We start from the raw sequence: 24,714 nt of genomic DNA, 5'->3' as shown, positions 1-24,714 counted from the left end.
GACAACATCGATGTACTGTGGAGACCTCACGCCCCACGTGTTGAGCAATTCGGCGGTACGTCCGCCCGGCCTTCCGCATGCCCACTATACGCCCTCGCTTAAAGTCCGTCAACTGCACATACGGTTCACGTCCACGCTGTCGCGGCATGCTACCAGTGTTAAAGACTGCGATGGAGCTCCGTATGCCACGGCAAACTGGCTGACACTGACGGCGGCGGTGCACAAATGCTGCGCAGCTAGCGCCATTCGACGGCCAACACCGCGGTTCCTGGTGTGTTTGCTGTGCCGTGCGAGTGATCATTGCTTGTACAGCCCTCTCACAGTGTCCGGAGCAAGTATGGTGGGTCTGACACACCGGTGTCAATGTGTTCTTTTTTCCATTTCCAGGAGTGTATATCGCTTGCGTTTGTGCAAGCAGATTGCCGAGAATAAGACACACATACTCTAGACGAGGTGCTCCAAGGAACCTTGCACCACCCTGAAACAGTTCCGGAGCGCAGCGCACGTGGACCCTATTGAAGATAACATTACAGGCAAATAAAATTATAAACAGCCGACCAGTTGCAACATTATCATCATCATTTAAGACTGATTATGCCTTTCAGCGTTCAGTCTGGAGCATAGCCCCCTTATAAATTCCTCCATGATCCCCTATTCAGTGCTAACATTGGTGCCTCTTCTGATGTTAAACCTATTACTTTCAAAATCATTCATAACCGAATCCAGGTACCTTCTCCTTGGTCTGCCCCGACTCCTCCCCTCTACTGCTGAACCCATGAGTCTCTTGGGTAACCTTGCTTCTCCCATGCGTGTAACATGACCCCACCATCTAAGCCTGTTTGCCCTGACTGCTACATCTATAGAGATCATTCCCAGTTTTCCTTCGATTTCCTCATTGTGGACACCCTCCTGCCATGGTTCCTATCTGCTAGTACCTGCAATCATCCTAGCTACTTTCATATCCGTAACCTCAATCTTGTTGCTAAAGTAACCTGAATCCACCCAGCTTTCACTCCCATACAACAAAGTTGGTCGACAGCTTGAACGATGCACAGATAACTTAGTCTTGGTACTGACTTCCTTCTTGCAGAAGAGAGTAGATCGTAGCTGAGCGCTCACTGCATTAGCTTTGCTACACCTCGCTTCCAGTTCTTTCACTATGTTGCCATCCTGTGAGAATATGCATCCTAAGTACTTGAAACTGTCCACCTGTTCTAACTTTGTTCCTCCTATTTCGCACTCAATCCGTTTATATTTCTTTCCCAGTGACATTACTTTCGTTTTGGAGATGCTAATCTGCACAACACAGTCCTTACATTTCTGATCTAGCTCTGAAATATTACTTTGCAAACTTTCAATCGAATCTGCCATCACAACGAAGTCATCCACATATGCAAGACTGCTTATTTTGTGTTCACATATCTTAATCTCAGCCAGCCAGTCTATTGTTTTCAACATATGATCCATAAATAATATGAACAACAGTGGAGACAGGTTGCAGCCTTGTCTTACTCCTGAAACTACTCTGAACCATGAACTCAATTTACCGTCAACTCTAACTGCTGCCTGACTATCCATGTAGAGACCTTTAATTGCTTGCAACAGTTTGCCTCCTATTCCATAATCTCGTAGAACAGACAATAACTTCCTACTAGGGACCCGGTCAAATGCCTTTTCTAGATCTATAAAGCATAGATACAGTTCCCTGTTCCACTCATAATACTTCTCCATTGTTTGCTGTAAACTAAAGATCTGGTCCCGATAACCTCTAAGAGGCCTAAACCCACACTGATTTTCATCCAATCGGTCCTCAACTAATACTCGCACTTTCCTTTCAACAATACCTGAGAAGATTTTACCCACAACGCTGATTAAAGAGATACCTCTGTAGTTGTTACAATCTTTTCTGTTTCCATGTTTAAAGATTGATGTGATTACTGCTTTTGTCCAGTCTGATGGAACCTGTCCCGACTCCCAGGCCATTTCAATTATCCTGTGTAGCCATTTAAGACCTGACGTATTTGATGCATTCCGACTTAATTTCATCCACCCCAGCTGCTTTATTGCACTGCAATCTATTGACCATTTTCTCCACTTCCTCAAATGTGATCCTATTTCCATCATCATTGCTATCCTTTCTACCTCGAAATCTGAAACATTGCTGATCGTATTTTCACCTACATTGAGCAACTCTTCAAAATATTCCCCCCATCTGCCCAAGGCATCCACAGGATTCACCAGCAGTTTTCCTGACCTGTCCAAAATACTTGTCATTTCCTTCTTACCTCCCTTTCGAAGACTGCTAATTACACTTCAGAATGGTTTTCCAGCAGCTTGACCCAAGGTCTTCAACCTGTTTCCAAAGTCTTCCCAAGATTTCTTCTTGGATGCTGCAATTATCGGTTTGGCTTTGTTTCTTTCTTCAACATAACTTTCTCTGTCTACCTGAGTTCTAGTATGTAGCCATTTTTGATACGCCTTCTTTTTCCTTTCACAGGCTGCCTTGACTGTGTCATTCCACCAAGATGCTTGCTTCATCCTACTTTTACACACTACTGTTCCAAGACTTTCTTTAGCCACTTCTAGTACTGTGTCCCTGTACCTTGCCCATTCCTTTTCCAGTGACTGTAACTGACTACATTCAACTAACTGGTACCTTTCTGAGATCGCTGTTATGTACTTGTGCCTGATTTCCTTATCCTGAAGTTTCTCCACTCTTATCCTCCTGCATATGGACCTGACCTCCTGCACTTTCGGCCTCACAATCCCAATTTCACTGAAGATTAAATAATGATCAGTGTCATCGAAGAATCCCATGAATACACGTGTGTCCCTTACAGCCTTCCTGAATTCCTGATCTGTTATTATATAGTCAATTACAGATCTGGTTCCCCTGCCTTCCCAAGTATACCGGTGAATGTTCTTATGTTTAAAAAAGGAGTTTGTGATAACTAAGCCCACACTGGCAGGTTTCGAATTTCTTTATCCATTGCAACTGGTGTGGTTCATGGTGTGGGTTCCTGTAGTCATGTCCTACTTCATTAACCACGGGCAACGTATGAGTGGCCAAGTAAGTGGTCCCGACAGTCGGGATACCAGTTACTTTGGAATAAGGCTGGGCATCTCGGGCATATTCTGAGTCGTGGTCACCTTTGTGCTCATACAGCAAAGACTACCAAATCCACCGGTTAGTCCCTCAGCCGTTGCAATGGATAAAGAAATTCTTTACCCAGGTTTCGACAAATATAAATTTGTCTTCTTCAGAAGGTAGCAATTTTACTAATGTACCATCACCGTTTTTACAATTGTCGGCATAGATCCATGTGTCAAAATAAAATATAGCTCTAGAATTGGGGTTTGTGACGTAAATATAAAATAGCTCATGGGTCTTGCAGAGCTCAAAATTCTATGGCTAAATTTTATTTTGACACATGGATCTATGCCGACAATCGTAAAAACGGCGATGGTACATTAGTAAAATTGCTACCTTCTGAAGAAGACAAATTTATATTTGTCGAAACCTAGGCAAAGAATTTGTTTATCCATTGCAACTGGTCGGGTGTTTATAATTTTATTACGTGAAACCGTTGCTGTTGTGCAGCTATGTTTAAAATATTACAGGTATACATGAATTTTTTTCTCTTTACTGTATTTCATTTTACTTCTTTCCTGCCTTACTTTTATCATACATGGAAAAGGTTATTTCAGAATGAGTTACGTAAATTTAATTACTGGTGCAACTATATTTCTATTTACCTAAAGTAACTGTTATGAATGTGATTGCCTTTTTCAGTTATTCTGACGCTACGTAGCTTCTTATCCGTTAACATGTTATCTGAATTCATTTTCTATGGACAGAGTGATGTGAAATTGTGATTTTTGTATAAAACTGTAAATCGATGTAATCAGGATTTTTGAAAGTGTTATGTGAAGCGAGGTATTTGAGTGATGTAGAATCACATGAAGAGGTCGAGAGAGAAGGAATCGACAGAGTCGGGAGCAAGCACAAGAGAGTGGATGTGATCGTTGTGCCGTGTGTTTTGGTGGCCAGTGAAGAAATATCCGCGTTTGGCCAGAGCTATCTTTATTATCTTGGTGTGTACTTTACGTGTAACGTTGCTCATTTGCCGGAACTGTGTTCTGAGTTGTTAAGCATAAAACTTTGATATGCAGACCGGTAAGCTACTTCTAGGCCGTAAAGCTACAAACTATTTAGTGCATACTACGGAATGTGTAATGAAACAGGAAATATAGTGACACATGTTCGTGTAGTATATTAGTACAAAGAACTTCAACTGTGAATGTATGATGTGCTGATTGCCACTTGTTTGAAGTGATTACGTAGACAATTGTGAACGACACTCATTGTTTGATTTAAGCTGAGAACTAACGATTTACGGTGCAATCGGCTTTATTTACCTTTATAGTGCAGATGGATGTACTGTGAAAAGTGCCACACCGCGATCGTAAACAATAAAACTGAAAAGTGAGGCTGAAATGTGTAACAATTCTGCAGACACCGAGCGTACCTGTCACACTCACAACTGGTCATCACGATCTAGACCTGTAAGGTAACACCAGTCCTGGGACTACACTATCAGGGATCGTGGACTAACGACGGACGCGTCGACGACTCGACGGCAGCGTCAGCAAAATGGGAACCGTTTAACGAACATTAACTAAGAGACGCCGTGAACTATATTGTTCTAATCAGTGATGCAAAAGCTCAATATGCATAAGAAAGAGTAACATTTCATGGTCATTAATTCTAAGTAATTGTTAAATGTCTGTTGCAATGCTGTTTTGACTTCTTTTGAATAATAACGTTCAGAGTAATAATCAAGATCTGGTTTCATACATTAACTTATTTATTTCCATAATCATAATAATTTTGCAAGGTCATTGACTTACGATGTAGCCGCATCATTGCTAAAAATTGCTATCAATACTAATAATATGCAGTTTTATTCCCTTTCATTTGCTTTTAAATGCCAGTGGCTCTTTGTTTATGTATTTTGTAAGTATTTCCCTGCATTTACACGTTTTATTGTTTCGCATGATTGTTTCATTATCCTCCGTTTACACTAGTAGGAAGAAACACGTCACGAGTTGTTCAGTTTGTTTAGGAGAATATTTTATCAATGGCAATTTGATTTGGGGCGGTGCGTGATCATTTGTATTGTTACAGTGTTTGGATAGTTACTTGCATCTGTGAATGCAATGTTCAATCAGATTGAAGGAAAGTAAACTATTCCTGGTTACAGTTAACTTAAAATTTCCGTGCGCGGTAAATTTAGAGGAGACGGCTCAGATTATTGTCAGTCCGAGTTCTAGCCTAGTGACATTCGAGAAGTCTGTTATGGATGATACAGTTAGATTTTGTGATACCCTCTGATTCGACACAGCTCTGAGATGGCGACAGGTGGGGTTGCGGTATCTCTCAGCCCTGTTGGGTTCAACGGATGCGTGCTAAAAATTACGAAAAAAATGGCTCTGAGCACTATGGGACTTAACATCTGTAGTCATCAGTCCCCTAGAACTTAGAACTACTTAAACCTAACTAATCTGAGGACATCACGCACATCCATGCCCAAGGCAGGATTCGAACCTGCGACCGTAGCGGTCGCGCGGTTCCAGACTGCAGCGCCTAGAACCGCTCGGCCACCAGCGACCGGCGATGCGTGCTACATGTGTGCCACTTACTGGCACTTGGCAGTGATGAGATGAGAAAGGTGGAACATGTAGAATCGCCTATATTCGCCCAATGCGATCTACGCGGGGGAGCAAAGTTACCTGAATAGTCTAGGTGACGCGAATGGGAGAACATGACAATGTAGTGCCACAGTGGTCGGTGCTGTGGTTGATAACCGATATAAATGACCTTCGAACGACATTAAAGGACAGTTCAAAAGCGGTAATGTTTTCTGACGGCACAAGGATTCTAGTCCACGATCCAAACTTGACGCCATCAGACACCACAACTCAGCGGAAAGCTAAACAGGCCTTCAAGTGATTCACAGTTGACAGTTTAAGTCTTGACCTCACAGTGGTTCATATAATACCGTTACAAACCGGCAATAAGGCCCTTTTGGCACAAGAAGTAGACATTAATGGCCATACACGAATGAAGCACAATGTGCAAAATTCATTTAGGCCCAGCTGGGCAACAAATTAGAATAGCGTCAAAACGTGGAGAAACTAGTCAAGAACTTAGTTGATGCTCTCAAGTGTTGACCTAAAGAAAATGTTGTTGTTGTGGTCTTCAGTCCTGAGACTGGTTTGATGCAGCTCTCCATGCTACTCTATCCTGCACAAGATTCTTCATCTCCCAGTACCTACTGCAGCCTACATCCTTCTAAATCTGCTTAGTGTATTCATCTCTTGGTCTCCGATTTTTACTCTCCACGCTGCCCTCCAATACTGAATTGGTGATCCCTCGATGTCTCAGAACATGTCCTACCAACTGAAACCTTCTTCCAATCAAGTTGTGCCACAAACTCCTCTTCTCCCCAATTCTATTCAATACATCCTCATTAGTTACGTGATCTACCTATATAGTCTTCAGCATTCTTTTGTAGCAAGAAAATATTGTTGGTTTTTTCTCCGTATTTTCGCATCCTGTTGTATTTTGAAATCAACTTATGTAGAAGGGCAATTAAAGCAAATAAAGTGTTTGTTCCACACAAGCGAGAAGTAAGAACATTGTGCTAAATAAGTAACTGCACATCTTGAAGAAGCCTCACTTCCCAATGCATTTACTCCTCGGTGGTTTTTAGTGCTCATAGTCAGAATCAGTCTCCACTGAACTGTCACAATGCAGGACATGAAGATAAGTTTCATGTAAGCTTCGCATCTTATGCAGGTTCAGAGTGGAGTTGTATGCTAGAGATAGCGGTAAAGTTCCCACTTCTGGTCGTAGTCGGTCCAATTGGACCCGGCTGACCGCCGTATCTTCCTCTGGATGAGGTATTAAAGGGCGTGTGGCCAGCACAGCACTCTCCAGGTCGTTGTCAGGTTTCTTGACCTTGGACGCACCACTATTGTTCTTTTTTTTTTTTTGTTCAACTCATTGACTCTCAGGACGCGCTCATCCAGCCATCTTAATAGGGGAATATCAATTATGAGGATAAGAACACAAGGACACCACAACACCCAGTGAAGAAATTTTCTAGCTCGACTGGGAATCTAACACGGTCACCTTAGCTTGACAATCTGACACGACGACCGCACAGTTACTGTAACGGACAAACCCCAACTTTCCGGACGAGTAACTCCTCACTTGGAAACATGAGGCCGGCCGAGTGCGCCCTGTACCATTCCTCTACTCTCAACTAGGAGAATTTCTTGGCAGTATCGGGAATCAAACTTGGGTCTTACACGTGGCAGTCAGCGGTGCCGACCACTCACGTGTGGGGACCGGCAGCTGTGTGCTGTGATGGTAAGATATTCAATTAGTTCCTGTCTAAAATAAAGCTATGGGAATGTCTACCAGTTCAAACTAAAAGTAAAAACATAGCCACTTTTTCTACAAATCACCTAAATATCTCGCTTTAGGGATTGGAAGGCGCTTTTAACTACACGGCAAGTAGCAACGTTCGTTCTCTAGCCGTATGACAAGTAGTAGTGCAGTGAAGGGTGTTGTACATAGAGGATAGTTTACCTAGGAAGACATAATGTTTCATGGCTAGGTTCTCAATCTAGTGATCGATTTTAGAATCACATGAAGGAGCACACACTAAAGATGTTGTTGAGAGAAATGAGTCTTCTTTTGTGCAGCGTTTGTGTTTATTAAGGGTTCTAAATATATTGCACATGTTTTGTGTATATTATTAAACGTTCTGTATAAAATTCTGTACATTTTTAACACAATTAACTGAACTCGTGGACAGTTAAGCCATATTTTGTTAGTCTTGCACCATCTTGTACCTTGAAACAGAAGATGTCTTTACCATGAAACACGTGATTTTTGTTAATGAACTGAGTTATGTATTGACAATTTTCTTTGTGATTAAAATGGAAATTTTTGTTGGTTGGCGGTAGGTTCTATTTCAAAACATTTTTAACTTATAATTGGTTTTTGATAATTTTTCTTCGTAATTTGATTCACATACTGATTGTTGTTATCAAATAACATAATAATGTAACGAATTGACTGTGAAATACTGTACTGACTCGATTTTCTCGACTGCAACCGTTTAAAATCTTAAAAAAAGTTTTTTCTAAGTACATGACCGTGTTTTACCCTGGAACAGTTTTTCACTTTTGGAAAAACCTTACTTTTCAGATTAATTTTTGTGATTTTCGAAGTAGACTGTAACACACACAAAGTGATTGTAACAATTTCTAAGCAGAATAAGAAAATATGTTTAACTTCTATTACCGAGTTATTTGAAAAGCACCATTACAATCAAATACATGTTGAGCTACTAATAGATGGTAAACAGTAGCCATATAGTAAAACTGGGCAAAAAATGTTTATTTGTTCATAACAGCAATCACCTTACTAATTTACTCGATTAAATTTAGGCGGCATAAGCGTGAATAGCATTAAGTTGTAAAGCTATAGTTTCTAGTTAATACGCTGAAGGATGTCCTTCTTGATGAGATCTAAGGAAGATGATGAATGAATATATGAATAAATGAACCCTGGACCAGCAGTGTAAGTATTACGATTGGAAGTCACAGGCCAAACCAGCAACAAGAGTGAAGAAATTATCAGAAAGCAACATCAATCGTCCTGAAATTTATTCGTAGCGCTCAGAACATCCTTTATCGAGATGCGAATTAAAACGTACCAGACGGGTGAACAGAAACGCACACTGAATTACAAAACGTTCTAAGAGGTCCATAATTAGAGAACTTGTTGCTAGCGCACTCGAGCTGATGTAATTTCGATGTATTGCTCACGCGCTGCCTGCGATAAGTAAGCTGTAAGAGAATCTGAGACCAATGAGCGGTGTTGACTGCAGTAAGAACTGTGTGTTACTAGGAGTAAGTTGTTGCTAGCGAGCAGTCGTGTCTGGTGTATCGTGTTGGCTGGGCCGGTCGTGTGCAGCGATGGCGGAGCCTGAGCGTTGTAGGATAAGGTAAAAGCAGCCTCGCGCATATGTAGTATTGTTACATCAAGTCCCATGTAAATGTTTTTTTAAAAAATCAGTTAATAATAATCTTTCTCATAAAAAGTAACTTTTGACATTCATCTCAATTTAAAGAATTCACTAATTTCTCCAATCCTTGGTAATCCCGATTATTGAAAAGTTCTTTCTTCTTTTATAAGACAAACCTATCGGCCAGCATTGCACTTAGCTGCGCCAGGAAAATTTCTTATAGGAGCAGATATATACGCGTTATCCGGCGACCTAATTAAGGTAAGCTTTTTCAGCTTATTCAGAATGATGTATCAGGACCATGACGCGGCATTGCTGACGTCCAAAATTTACCAGGTTAACTTGACTGTCAATTATTGAAAGGTTATAGGTTTGTCACATTGTATTATATTTTTACTGTTGGGTAGTTACGCTAAATGAGAGTATTATTCATATTATTTTAATTTTGTGGGGAGGTTACAACGTTTTCTAAGCGAACATGAACTCCATGGATGAAATTTCGATCGCTGTTCACAGATAGTTTCTGAGTATCTTGGACTATGGAGCTCATGTTCTGTAACATGAGGGTCAATGTGGAGGCTGGCCGTGTGGCATCGCCCTCTCTGCCTGTGAGTGGACATGTGGCTGCTATTACTATTTGTAGTATCGTTCCCAGAACCGATCGCGGTCCTCTGGTTTGGAGCCGAGTGGAAGGCTTAAACCAGAGGCTCAGACGATTCTGCGGAGAGCTGGGGAGCAAATTTCTCGGCCTCCGCTATCGGGTGTAGAAATGTAGGGTCCCACTGAATAGGTCAGGCGTGCACTACACGCCGGAAGCGGCTACGAGGGTAGCGGAGTACGTGTGGAGTGCACATGGGTTTTTTTTAGGTTAGAGAATTCCCTCCCTAGGCCCGACAAGACGCCTCCTGAGACGCGGCAAGGCAGGAGTAGGCAAAATGCAACAAGGAATAACAATATTAATGTGCTAATAGTAAACTGCAGGAGCGTCTATAGAAAGGTCCCAGAACTGCTCTCATTAATAAACGGTCACAACGCCCATATAGTAGTAGGGACAGAAAGTTGGATGAAATCACATGTAAACAGTAATGAAATCCTAAACTCAGATTGGAATGTACACCGCAGAGACAGGCTGGACAGTGAAGGGGGAGGTGTGTTTATAGCGATAAGAAGTGCAATAGTATCGAAGGAAATGGACGGAGATTCGAATTGTGAAATGATTTGGGTGAAGGTCATGGTTCAAGCAGGCTCAGACATGGTAATTGGATGTCTCTATAGGCCCCCGGGCTCAGCAGCTGTTGTGACTCAGCACCTGAAGAATAATTTGTAAAATATTTCGAGTAGATTTCCCCACCATGTTATAGTTCTGGGTGGAGATTTTAATTTGCCGGATATAGACTGGGAGACTCAAACATTCATAACGGGTGGCAGGGACAAAGAATCCAGTGAAATATTTTTAAGTGCTTTATCTGAAAACTACCTTGAGCAGTTAAACAGAGAACCGACTCGTGGCGATAGCATATTAGACCTTCTGGTGACAAACAGACCCGAACTATTTGAATCAGTTAATGCAGAACAGGGAATCAGCGATCATAAAGCGGTTACTGCATCGATGATTTCAGCCGTAAATAGAAATATTAAAAAAGGTAGGAAGATTTTTCTGTTTAGCAAAAGTGACAAAAAGCAGATTACAGCGTACCTGACGGCTCAACACAAAAGTTTTTTGTCTCAAGTACAGGTAGTGTTGAGGATCAGTGGACAAAGTTCAAAACCATCGTACAATATGCGTTAGATGAGTATGTGCCAAGCAAGATCGTAAGAGATGGGAAAGAGCCACCGTGGTACAACAACCGAGTTAGAAAACTGCTGCGGAAGCAAAGGGAACTTCACAGCAAACATAAACATAGCCAAAGCCTTGCAGACAAACAAAAATTACGCGAAGCGAAATGTAGTGTGAGGAGGGCTATGCGAGAGCCTTTCAATGAATTCGAAAGTAAAGTTCTATGTACTGACTTGGCAGAAAATCCTAAGAAATTTTGGTCCTATGTCAAAGCGGTAAAACAAAAAACAAAATGTCCAGACACTCTGTGACCAAAATGGTACTGAAACAGAGGATGACTGACTAAAGGCCGAAATACTAAATGTCTTCTTCCAAAGCTGTTTCACAGAGGAAGACTGCACTGTGCTTCCTTCTCTAGATTGTCGGACAGTTGACAAAATGGTAGATATCGAAATAGACGACAGAGGGATAGAGAAACAATTAAAATCGCTCAAAAGAGGAAAGGCCGCTGGTCCTGATGGGATACCAGTTCGATTTTACACAGAGTAAGCGAAGGAACTTGCCCCCCTTCGTGCAGCGGTGTACCGTAGGTCTCTAGAAGAGCGAAGCGTTCCAAAGGATTGGAAAAAGGCACAGGTCATCGCCGTTTTCAAGAAGGGGCGTCGAACAGATGTGCAGAACTATAGACCTATATCTCTAACGTCCATCAGTTGTAGAATTTTGGAACACGTATTATGTTCGAGTATAATGTCTCTTCTGGAGACTAGAAATCTACTCTTTAGGAATCAGCATGGGTTTCGAAAAAGACGGTCGTGTGAAACCCAGCTCGCGCTATTCGTCCACGAGACTCAGAGGGTCTTAGACACGGATTCACAGGTAGATGCCGTGTTTCTTGACTTCCGCAAGACGTTTGGCACAGTTCCCCACAGTCGTTTAATGAACAAAGTAAGAGCATACGGACTATCAGATCAATTGTGTGTTTGGATTGAGGAGTTCCTAGATAACAGAACGCAGCATGTCATTCTCAATGGAGAGAAGTCTTCCGAAGTAAGAGTGATTTCAGGTGTGCCGCAGGGGAGTGTCATAGAACCGTTGCTATTCACAATATACATAAATGACCTGGTGGATGACATCGGAAGTTCACTGAGGCTTTTTGCAGATGATGCTGTGGTGTATCGAGAGGTTGCAACAATGGAAAATTGTATTGAAATGCAGGAGGATCTGCAGCGAATTGACGCATGGTGCACGGAATGGCAATTGAATCTCAATGTAGACAAGTGTAATGTGATGCGAATACATAGAAAGATAGATCCCTTATCATTTAGCTACAAAATAGCAGGTAAGCAACTGGAAGCAGTTAATTCCATAAATTATCTGGGAGTACGCATTAGGAGTGATTTAAAATGGAATGATGATATAAATCTGATCGTCGGTAAAGCAGATGCCAGACTGAGATTCATTGGAAGAATCCTAAGGAAATGCAATCCGACAACAAAGGAAGTAGGTTACAGTACGCTTGTTCGCCCACTGCTTGAATCAGCAGTGTGGGATCCGCACCAGATAGGGTTGATAGAAGAGATAGAGAAGATCCAACGGAGAGCAGCGCGCTTCGTTACAGGATCATTTAGTAATCGCGAAAGTGTTACGGAGATGATAGATAAACTCCAGTGGAAGACTCTGCAGTAGAGACGCTCAGTAGCTCGGTACGGGCTTTTGTTAAAGTTTCGAGAACATACCTTCACCGAAGAGTCAAGCAGTATATTACTTCCTCCTACGTATATCTCGCGAAGAGACCATGAGGATAAAATCAGAGAGATTAGAGCCCACACAGAAGGATACCGACAATCCTTCTTTCCACGTACAATACAAGACTGGAATAGAAGGGAGAACCGATAGAGGTACTCAGGGTACCCTCCGTCACACACCGTCACGTGGCTTGCGGAGTATGGATGTAGATGTAGATGTAGAACAGCTCGTTACAAATTACATTTCGTTCGATTTCTTACTCTCTTTACCTTTGTATCTCTATTGCATCGAAAGTAGCGGTGAAAATGTAGACGGTATGAGCTATAAATCACTTTTCTAAGGAAATTTGTTCAAGTCACTCATGGTACTTGTTGTCGAGCTGACCCCTCAGATACGGCAACCAAATCAAAGGACGTTTGCATCTATTGATAGTGTAAGTAGGCTGTTTAGGCTTTTTTATTGGTAACGCCGCTCCACGTAGCGCTCTGTATGAAAATCACTGGCTGTGCCGTGTGCAGTCTGTGGCTGGTTTGCATTGTTGTCTGTCATTGTAGTGTTGGGCAGCGGCAGCTGGATGCTGACAGCGCGTAGCGTTGCGCCGATGGAGGTGAGCCGCCAGCAGTGGTGGACGTGGGGAGAGAGATGGCGGAGTTTTGTAATTATCGATCGATCGGTCGGCAACAGCTCGCGTCAGGAATCCGAAATGACAGGACACAATCTAGGAAATACTGTACATTCAGTTTTGCGTCCTCACTGTTTTCTAAAATAAGTCAAGACACATTTTCTTCTTGTCAAAATGTGAATGTTGCCGGCGCACCTTCACTGCCGAAAAGCACTGAGGAACATGTTTCAAACACCAGTGCACTGTTATTACAGTTAATGCAACAAATGGGACAAAGGCTACAAAAGTTAGACGCAACGCTTGAACAAAATCAGAAACAAATGGGACAAAATCTTCAAAAGTTAGACACAATGGAACAAAAGCTTCAAAAGTTAGACTCAGTGGAACATACGCTTGAACAAACACGTGAAGATTTAACTACTGAATTACATAAAATCTAATCGAAATGTCAAAAAGTCTGTAATGACGTAAAAACACAAATTTGTGAGCATTTCCAACCTATTTTTTCGCGGCATGAAAATGCATTACAGAATCAGGAAGCAACCATAAAAGAACTGCAAACTATTGTTCAAGAAAATCATGAGACCTTGCAAGCTAAAATTGACTCAGTTGCATCTACCGATTCGGTTACGCAACTTGCAAAAACTCAAGAAAACTTAAAGGACACAGTAGATTCTCTGAAAATTGGTTCAGAAAGACACATGGAGGAAATTAGTTCATTATCAGAGAAAGTAGTTGAACTTTCGGATCAGCTAAATAATTTATCTACGATGGTAGATGATAATCTGAATGTCACAAAACCGGTAGTCTTTAATGACACAGAAGAGTGCGAACAAATTAGGAAATTCAAACAAAATCTGAATCAAATTAATACGCAACACCAAAGAGAAATCCGGCAAGTACAAGATCAGCTGACACAGGTAACACAAGAATTACGTATTTCAGAGGACACTAGCACTCCAATACGGGAAGAGGGACATAAAAATACGGAACTGCCACAAAATAATAACACAGGGCATTTCGGAAATCATTAAAGAAATTGGCAAGGTGCACCGAATTTTGAAATGGAACCTCCGACACGACGTAACAATGACTGATATGCTACTCGCCGACACTATGATTTTGACTATAAGCTGTTCATTACTATACGTAAATTCAAAACATTTAAAAAATTCTGGCAACGACATTCATCCACAAGCGTGGCTTCATCAATTCTCTCATTGTTTCCCCCCCCCCCCCCCCCCAACTGGTCATTAGAGCACAGATTAGAATTTATGTGTGGCTACTTAGAGAATGAACCAGCTGTAAGAATGCAATCGGTCATTCACGATTGTCACAGTGAAGGAGAATTTTGTCATGCCTTCCTCTCAGCATATTGGTCTCAAGCTACACAAGACCGAGTAAAACATAACATCATTATGATGAAACATTTCGAACAATCTGAATTTTCCAGTCTTGTGAAATATTTTGAAAACATGTTGCACAAGAATTAGTACCTGTCAAACCCACACAGCCCCTCAGAGTTCATCCGCATTTACTTAATCAAATTGCCTGAAAATTTAAGTAATATTATTTTGGCAGGCCGTTGCAAAGACGACATTGAAGCTTTTCAGGGACTCTTACAAGAATTAGAAATAGACACTGAGAATCGCGGAACGCGAAAACAGGAACACAACAATTACAGGTCACATCCGTCGCAATTCCGCGATGAAAGAAATAATAACTAGACACGACAAGGCTATTCTCATAACACAAATCGTGACCAAAACAGACACCACCCGTATGACAACCGTTGGCAGAGTAGTAATAATTACAGGGAAAGATCACCTCTCCGCAGTAGTGACTATCACAGAGACAATCAGAGAAACAGACAATTATTATTATCAAGGGAGACAGAATAACTTAAGACGCAACGGTCTAGCGCGCAGTTACGATTCAGGGAGAAATTCTCCACCACGTGACCAACAAGAAAGAAACTATGGAATCTACCGACATGACGACAGACGATATGATCGTAACGACAGACCTGAATTGCAGCAGAACTGGCGGGATTCAAACAGAGCAGGGCCCTCTCGACAAGGTGAATTTGTAGAAGTTAGGTCCCCAAATCCCAATAACGACGCGCGCCAACAAAGAGACGAAGACTCGCACCGCAGGCAGCCGCGTGCGCCGGCTGGCTCAGAGAAAAATAACATAAGACGCTAACCTTGAGAAAAATTTCGGTATTCTTTACCGACGTATACCACATGATAATTGCGTTGAAGTTGAAACTCTGCGTACTAGGAAGAGTAAAGGTTTACACCACATTTCACATGTAAAACCGTTTATTGAAAGATAATCTGCTTTTTAACTTTGTCTTTGCCATAAAATTTTTCACTTCACACTACTAGTACAATTTGTCAGACTTAGAATCTGTTAACATGCAACCATGTTTGAAGTTAAATATCCAGTCAAGAACCAAGAGAACTTATTTAAACAGAAATTACGAATGCATTGTTATAGTGAACAGACGTCACAGTGTTATTGTGTGTGTACATTCTTGCTTGTTAGTCGCACGATTACGTAACGACTATAAGGCTCACATACGTAGAACATTTACCAGTACTGCCAATGAGATTTTAATCCAACATTTTGGTTTACTTGAAAATACATTCTGGATTTAAAGTACTTTCTGTGAGATACCTGATGACTCAGTGGTTAGTTTATGTGACAGATACACGATTTTATCACGACGCTACTAATGAGTAACAATTTACAATGTTGCTTTTGCACTGTATCTGTTTTATATCTGCACAGTTTTTCTGTATTATTATGGAAAGTAAAACATGTTTTAGTAGTAACGTTTGTGGTATAACTACAATGAGACAGCCTTTTTCTGTACCACAACAATACGTACAGTACAGTACTTACTTCATCTCGGCAATAAGCGTAATAACTAAGATATCTATACGCAAAGCATTACACTTTCGTTTATCATGAGATAAGTACATTGACTTCTGCAGAACTTAGCTTTCGGAGGACAATAACTACGACACTTCCACAGAGATTGTCTTACAGCAAGACGCACATTTAGCGCTACAGGACACACATTAAACAATTTATTTTTCAACATATTTGAATTACAAAGAAAGTTTTCTGTGATACATTTCATTCCATTGCTGTAATCTGTAACACCTGAGGATATAATTACATTCATCCTCAGGGGGGTACACGCTTACTTTGTGTACCATGTGTATGGCAAGCACAAGGAGCCCTAGCTAATATGGTATTTGCTTATAAAAATTTACACATCGGTACCATATTTCTCTAACGCATAAATTACACAGTTATCTGATTATTTAACTGAGAGAGACAAACATTTATTTTACTACATCAATGACAGATGTTTACGTAATTACACCGTTGGATAACTTCACACTTATGAAATTGTATTTGTCTGTACTTTGTGAGCTGTTCATATGTTTTTCGGATCCGTTGTGATACTATGAGAACTTTAAATGTCGTATTTGGTATGAGATCATGATTTTTAAAGTACGTTTGAGGTAGATGACAATATTGAAATGAGCAGAGAATTTTTTAGGTTTTGACATTATTGCAGAAAGCTACAACGTTTTTGAGAATTGACTGAGATGTTATGATATTATTACGACGACGATATGTATTATGCTGTTGAGGTATGTTTATGATCAATAAGATGATGCTTCCGTATGAGTTATTTGATTAAGCTACGTATTTGTTATGATGAAATATTGAAGAAGTGTCGACGAATAAGGTAAGGAATAATGAGTAGTGGTTAGGGACTCTGGTTTGTGAAAAAGGTTGTTGGAAACCAAGAATCGTACTTTAAGAGTTATTAAATGTATGTAAATGCGTGAATGTATTACAATGCCGACGAAAATTTTTTGGACACTGTTATATTTATAGGATTTTGTTTCTACAGATTTGTAACGCAAATTCTTGACCTGTGAAATATTTTTATTTGAGACTGTCACTGTAACGGAAACTGCTGTCGTAAATATTTCAGCAAGAAAGGTAAGTGACCTTGACGTAATGCGTTTTGGGCGCCCAGCTCAGAGGCAGTCGTCTGAGAAAAGAAAGCCATTAGGTGGAGAAAAAAAGAGGCCATTATCCTCGCTATTGACATTTCTTTGTAGAAAGCGTCGCAAATACGACACGCTCAAACTTGAAAACATTTACACTTTGCAGTTCTTAATTTGTGATATTTACTGAAATGAAATGATGAGAAACATTTCATGTCTATTGCCTTGCTAGTTGGAAGATTGTTTACTGCATTATGAAATGACTTATGGCTAGCGAATGACGTTTCACTCCTTGCTTTGCATATTTTGTTTAATATCTAGTTTCTAGCTGCACTGCAGCATTGGTTACAATAAAATTTAATGGATGTACTAATATAGATATTTTATGCCTACAGATCCAGTAAATAATAACTTTATGATGTACTTAAAAAAACGAAGGAGCACAAAAAGACTTCCCTCCACAGGAACTGCATACATAATTTTCTTTTCAAGTACTTGGTAATTTTTATGGTAGAATAACTTCTTGTGGTGCACCACTTTAATGACATAGATATTAATATGTGAATAGACACTTCCCTTTTCTGCATTGTTGTCTTTACTGTAATATTTTTTTCTGCTTGAGCTTTGTCATGTTTAGATATAAGTTATTGCATTTGCTGCTGCTGTTTGCCAGGCATAGTGCTACTAAATTTCACTTTGTATTACTTTGTTAAGCTAGTTTTACGACTGATTTATTTTTCTTGTTTGCTGCTCATTGCCTTATATTAGTTGTAATATTGCTGCTTCCTTTGACAACTTTCATTTTTTTGATTGCCTTATATTAGTTGTAATATTGTTGCTTGCTTTACAACTTCCATTTTAATTGTTTTGTGCTGCTGCATTGCCTCGTCCCTTAGTTTAGCATCTGAGCTCAGTAGGTTCAGGCAATTTGATTAAGTAAATGCGGATGAACTCTGAGGGGCTGTGTGGGTTTGACAGGTACTAATTCTTGTGCAACATGTTTTCCCTCTTATTTCAACATTTGCTCCAGCCAAAAAAAAAAAAAAAAAAAAAAAAAAAATCCTATCCAAGCATGCTTTCTGTATTCTGTTCTCATCCTCTTTCAAAAATAGTTTTTCTCCATTGTACACTACTTTTTTGGCCAAAACATTTTCTTATAGCTTCTCAATGCTTTTCTTCCAATTCATCATAGTTTCTTATATAGTCTACTCCCTCTTAAGCTAACAGTATGAAGTTTTGGGTTGGACTGCAGTACCAAATGTTACCCTGAAAACAAACCCTGTCCTTTCCTTTTGTGTATCCCACTATGTGTTTGTGTACCCTTGTGTATTTATTGTCTTCCTGTCTCTGTGTACTGTGTCACAGAATTTTCTCTCTTCTAATACTAAGCTACATTCACTATGACGAGGAATACTGTTATCCTCAAATATAATTTGCATTAATAACATGTTATTTACTTTGTAAAGATGTTTACACATTATTTATTCTGTTTTGTTCTAATGCTCATGTGTGAAGTTGATGTTTCAAAAGTTATTCTGATCTTTTATGTATGTACTTATGTCGTAATTTTGTAACACTGATGTATTTGCTATTTCGATTCTTTTGTAAAGTCTGTACTACTGCAAATGTTATCGGTATTGTTATGTTCTTTAATGATGTATTTTTTACCTTTGTTATTGTATTCTCATGTTATAAAATTGTAATTGACACCAGTTCATCAAATTAAGTAACTTGTAAATCACATTTCACTGCACATGTTTCTGTTGGTCATAGTATATGGACAATATGTGAGAAGTAGGGACTGATAGTGTTTGCACATGTGTTAATAATTCAGTAAGGGATTGGAAAACAGCATTGCTGGTTGTAAGGACATTTCAAAAACAATTTTTGTGAGTGCACAAGTGGTGGTTATGGACTTGCTATATTATCCACAAGACTCTTCAATGGTGATTGTGCGCCTGCACAATGGCTGCTGGCCATCTCTACAAGAACTACAATGGGTCTACACCTTTGATGACCTACCAATACCATTATTTCTACAAGGACTGCAGTGGGTCTGCTTCTGTGGTGGCCCACCAATACCGTAATCTGTACCAGGACTACAATGGGTCTACTCTGTGACGACCTACCTACCAATATTCTTCAAAACTTCAACTGACTCTGCTGTGGGTTTGCTCTGTTGTGGCCCATTACCTGTCTGCATGTCAAGAGTCAGCACTGTCTTTCCATTGGAAGGACAACACTACTTCTTCAAGACTGCTTAGAAATCCACTACTTCCAAGTGCAATTTCTTACATTGCTCAGACTTTGAGAAAAACACTGCAATTTTACTGCGACGAACGATCAGGACTGTCTTTATGGACTGTGAGAAAATTTTAGCTTTTGACAAACATTGTATCAATAAGTGTGTGCATTTGATATCTTTGTTACTGTAATTATGAAAAATTTTATCAAATCATTATTGGCCAGTGCCCAAAACAATTTGTAAAATTTTTTGTGGGGAGCATGGGGGCTATGTAAGTAGGCTGTTTAGGTTTTTTTTATTGGTGACGCCGCTCCACGTAGCGCTCTGTATGAAAATCACTGGCTGTGCCGTGTGCAGTCTGTGGCTGGTTTGCATTGTTGTCTGCCATTGTAGTGTTGGGCAGCGGCAGCTGGATGCTAACAGCGCGTAGCGTTGCGCAGTTGGAGGTGAGCCGCCAGCAGTGGTGGACGTGGGGAGAGAGATGGCGGAGTTTTGTAATTTGTAAGACTGAATGTCATGAACTATCATATATATTTTGACTATTAAGGTAAATACACTGTTTGTTCTCTATTAAAATCTTTCATTTGCTAACTATACCTATCAGTAGTTAGTGCCTTCCGTAGTTAGAATCTTTTATTTAGCTGGCAGTAGTGGTGCTCGCTGTATTTCAGTAGTTCGAGTAACGAAGATTTTTTCTGAGGTAAGTGATTTGTGAAAGGTATAGATTAATGTTAGTCCGGGCCATTCGTTTGTAGGGATTTTTTGAAAGTCAGATTGCGTTGTGCTAAAAAATATTGTGTGTCAGTTTAAGCACCGTCTTGTATAAATTTTTCAAAGGGGACATTTCAATAGTTGCCCAGATCCTTCCGTAAGAGAATGGAAAGCATGCCAGAACAGTCGGGCTGAGTTACACGCGAATGCTCGCAAAGATTACAGTTGTAAAACCTATCGCAAGCTACCGCACATTATCGTAAGCATGCGAAGACTGCGGTTGTTTTCCTTATAGCTCCGGTCATTTAAGATCGTAACTGCGTTACATGTAAGTCACGTGTGTTGCTTACCCATTGGGTGTTACCTCGATTCGAACGCCTTGTTTGTGTATGTGATCAGTGTCTTACTCGATGCCCCTAGAAATTTGAAGCGGTGAATCGTTTGAAACAATATGGATGTATAAAAGGCCACCTAACCTACGGAACATTTTTGTTCTACTCAATTATCCTCCTGTCTGTTATTTTAAAATCAACAGTATTTATAGCAAAATTGAAATTGTGATTGTTTAATTTAGGTTTCATACGAAACTTTTTTGTGGCTTGAAACAGAGGGGTGTGAGGGATGTTTCAGTACGAAAAAAGTGAAGTTATCATGTAAAGCTAGAAAACGCACTTTCCTGAAAAAAAGGCATTTTTTTTAAAAAAAAAGAGTCGCCTCAATACATCGTCCATCTTATATAAAACATGTTTCTGTTGTTGCTAAGCAACGTCTGCCCTTGTTAGTTATCACAGAAAACTCTTGCCTTCGATCATGATTACCTACTTTGTATTGCGTACAAAAAAATAACGATAATTATTTAGATTTTTTTGTGTTTGTAAATGTAAACTGCGCTTGCATCAAAATTAATTGTTTTGATCGCAAACAAACGTAGAAATAATGCGAGAAGCTAACTTTTTCATATATAAAGTGTAATTTGTAATTTGTAAGCCTATAAAACACACAGAGGACTGACACCGAACGATCTGCGGTTCTCTTTATGTGCAAAACAAACAAACAGAAAAGAGAAGCAGTCGGCTCCCAGTTCCTCCCTCTCACGTTCATTTGTGCTTCCTTCCCTACAAATGTTACCAATACCAACGGTAATTCTATCAATTACTATGGCATTTAGCTACAGTACCAAAACCACCGAACCGTAATTTTGGACCGGCCGGTGTGGCCATGCGGTTCTAGGCGCTTCAGTCTGGAACCGCGTAACCGCTACGGTCGCAGGTTCGAATCCTGCCTCGGGCATGGGTGTGTGTGATATCCTTAGGTTATTTAGGTTTAAGTAGTTCTAAGTTCTAGGGTACTGATGGCCACAGATGTTAAGTCCCATCGTGCTCAGAGCCACTTTTTTCGTAATTTTGGCAGAAGGCAACTCCAGTAGTTTGCGAATTCCGCGAGCTCTGAACAGAATTAACTGTTCTGAGAAGCTGACACGCTCAGTAACGGATTACTTTTACGTGCTTTTTCGCTGTTGTGATGCTATTTTCACAGAAGAAGAGGTAAATGGGATAGGAAACAGAGTACCGTTTCACCTGCGTACACACTCCACAAGCCACGGTTCGATGTACAGTCGAGGGCATCTCTTGTAGCACAGCTAGTCAGCCGGTTTCCTTTTCGATTGGTCAATGGAGCAAAGGGAAAACGACTGTCTGTACGCGTCCGACTGAATTGTTATCTGTCTCGCTGCGCGGTTCTAATACGAGGCATTTACTGGTGAAAAATGAGTCGTTCTTAATTGTGTCGCAAATGATGGTACTTTAAAATTTCTCAGTAGTGTTACGTAAGAAACAACTTCCTTTTACCTCCAGGGATTCTCGTTTGAAAGCATCGAGCAACATTCAAACATTGATCGAACTTTCCGACGACAAATGTAGAAACGAGGTTCTAAGCTGTTTCGATGTCTTCCTTTAACTCGACCTGGTGGAGATTCCAGACGCTCGATCAGTACTCAAGAATGGGTCGCGCAGGTATTCTGTAGGCGGTCTTCGTTACAGATGAGCTTCACTCCTGAGGTTCTCCCAAGAAACCAAAATCTACCGTTCGCCTTCCCTATAGCCGACCTTACCTGCTCGTTCCGTCTCATGGAGTCGATGACATAATTCAGTTATTATTCTGTAAATGAGCATTCCAGTACCACAAGTACCTTATACCGAAATGGAAAATCTCCTTCGACAGCAAAATTTTGTCGGTGGAAACTGGGGTCGACCTTGTATAAATGAGTGGAAAATCTCGCGTCAGTAACCGAAGTCAAGAGCTGCGGTGTGGCAACTGGATGCGTCGGAACGAGACGTGAGTACGTTGAAGGTATAAGCAGAGCCTGGTAGCTACGGCAGCTGTCACAGATTCAGACAGGTCAGAGATAGCAGAGACAGGCAGACAGGAAGAGCAGCGAGTAGCGAGTAGCGAGTAGCGAGTAGCGAGTAGCGGGTAGCTGGTACTCACCCGAGGCGCGCCTTGCCGCCACTGACGGCTGCCGCGGGCGGCCTCGGTTCGCCCCCGGCTGGAGCTTTAATCGCGTTAAGCGCCCTGGCCGGCTTCAGGGCCAGTCTTGCGTAACCGCCACACCACTCCACTCCACTCCACACCCAACACCAGTCCGCGCCGACAATTTGCGAAATTCTCCGTTCTCGGTGTCATCGTCTGCACCGGTGCTTTATGCCACTTCCTAATCCTGTTTCCGAGGAGTGAGGAATGTTACCGTGTACTCCCAACATCTACTTCTGCATCCCACAAGCAACCTGATTTATTGTGTGATATGGAGACAGGTAGTGATCCAACCAAACATTATAGCCCCATATCCACCCCCGCCCCCCGTCAAAAACGTGTTAAGTATCCATACTTGTATACACAGAGTTATACAGCTGCCCCTCTATACGGGTTCTATGCAACCCATTGCACCTTCAAAAACCACTCACGAATTCTCATATTCTCTTGATTACTGGATGCAAACTGTTAGTCCTATGGGAGACTGGCATGCGATGGCGCCGTTGACGATACACTCGTCGACGAGGCATAGTGCTACAATGCTGTTGCAGATATAGCTCACAGCGGAATGATTCCGCTGGTCTGCTTTGGCCGCTTTTATACCTCGATTACATAAGAGCCTGATAACGGACTTAGCCGCTGCGAGGGCCGGCGCGTTATCCCGTACTCGTGCTGTAGTCTCTCCAGCATCGAGGGCCGGCGCGTTATCCCGTACTCGTGCAGTAGTCTCTCCAGCAGCGAGGGCCGGCGCGTATCCCGTACTCGTGCTGTAGTCTCTCCTGGAGCACGCCTACCCGCTGGCGAGCAGGCCCAAGCGGGTTGCATCATGCAGCCTCGCATTCGCTCAGTGGCCAACGCGGCACTGTCTTTTCAATTTTTTCAAATTCTTGCATCCTTGAGCCCCTATTCACCAGATGTACATCTAGCGATTGACGGCTGACGCTACAGATCAGACTTTATTAATAATTATAGTACACGATTACATCACCATTTACAGTTACATTGTCAGCAAGTAGACCAAATCCTTTCATCCATACATGTATTTTTCATTATTAGTAACTTTACGACAGGAGGGGGTATACAATGTAAACGGCATATTATTATATACATAACTACGTCTAGATTGGGTCTTAGCATCTATTCCACACTGTCAGGTCTTGTAAGCGATGACATCTCGATCCGCAAATGATTCAATCCAGGTAGAGAGGGATTCCTACAACGGAAGACGGCGAGAGTAAACCTCCACTTCCACTACTCCTATAGGAAATTTAAGGTACAAACATTTTGTACTGTTATACATTTTCGATAGAGGTCGTATTTTTCGAATTATGCAAGCTAAATGTACAAAAGTGAGTATCAAAAGCGTTTTCCTTGGATGATTGGAAAACTGTGGCCCCCAGGGAAAACGTATCCTACTAAAAACTTTAACCACATAAAATTTCCTACAAGAAGGTCCTACTCAGTCCCTTTAATTACGGACATGCAGCCACGCAAATAAAATTTCTTCCACTGATATTCCGTCCACGTATCGTCCGGCCAACCTCAGGATAACTCTTAAGACTGACAAGGTGCTAGAGAAGTCGACATGGCGTCATCGCCGCCGCCGAACATACATCGATAAGCGAATTGAATGAAGCTGGCAAAAAGGAATACAAACATCTCAAAAATGATATCGACAGGAAGTGCAAAATGGCTAAGCAGGCATGGCTAGAGGACAAATGTAAGGATGTAGAGGCTCACTTCACTAGGGGTAAGATAGATACAGCCCACAGGAAAATTAAAGAGACCTTTGGAGAAAAGAGAACCACTTGTATGAATATCAAAAGCTCAGATGGAAACCCAGTTCTAAGCAAAGAAGGGAAAGCAGAAAGGTGGAAGGGGTATATAGAGGGTCTATACAAGGGCGATGTACTTGAGGACAGTACTATGGAAATGGA

At 41.2% G+C, this 24,714-nt stretch overlaps 1 protein-coding gene across 2 annotated transcripts in view; it reads right to left on the bottom strand.

Annotated features, from left to right (window-relative positions):
• The window catches only part of LOC126282063 (transient receptor potential protein), a 413,093-nt gene extending 390,332 nt beyond the window's left edge, over window positions 1-22,761 (bottom strand). Inside the window, exon 1 of one of the 2 annotated variants that reach the window (XM_049981506.1) lies at window positions 22,736-22,761. The gene's annotated coding sequence lies outside the window, so the exon portion shown is untranslated. The remainder of the gene's footprint in view (window positions 1-22,735) is intronic. The other variant, XM_049981508.1, reaches the window with a different exon arrangement.
• Window positions 22,762-24,714: the final 1,953 nt, after the last annotated feature.

This window comes from Schistocerca gregaria, chromosome 7 (assembly GCF_023897955.1).
Source record: "Schistocerca gregaria isolate iqSchGreg1 chromosome 7, iqSchGreg1.2, whole genome shotgun sequence".
NCBI lineage: Eukaryota > Metazoa > Arthropoda > Insecta > Orthoptera > Acrididae > Schistocerca > Schistocerca gregaria.
This window is presented reverse-complemented; position numbering and strand designations above follow the sequence as displayed.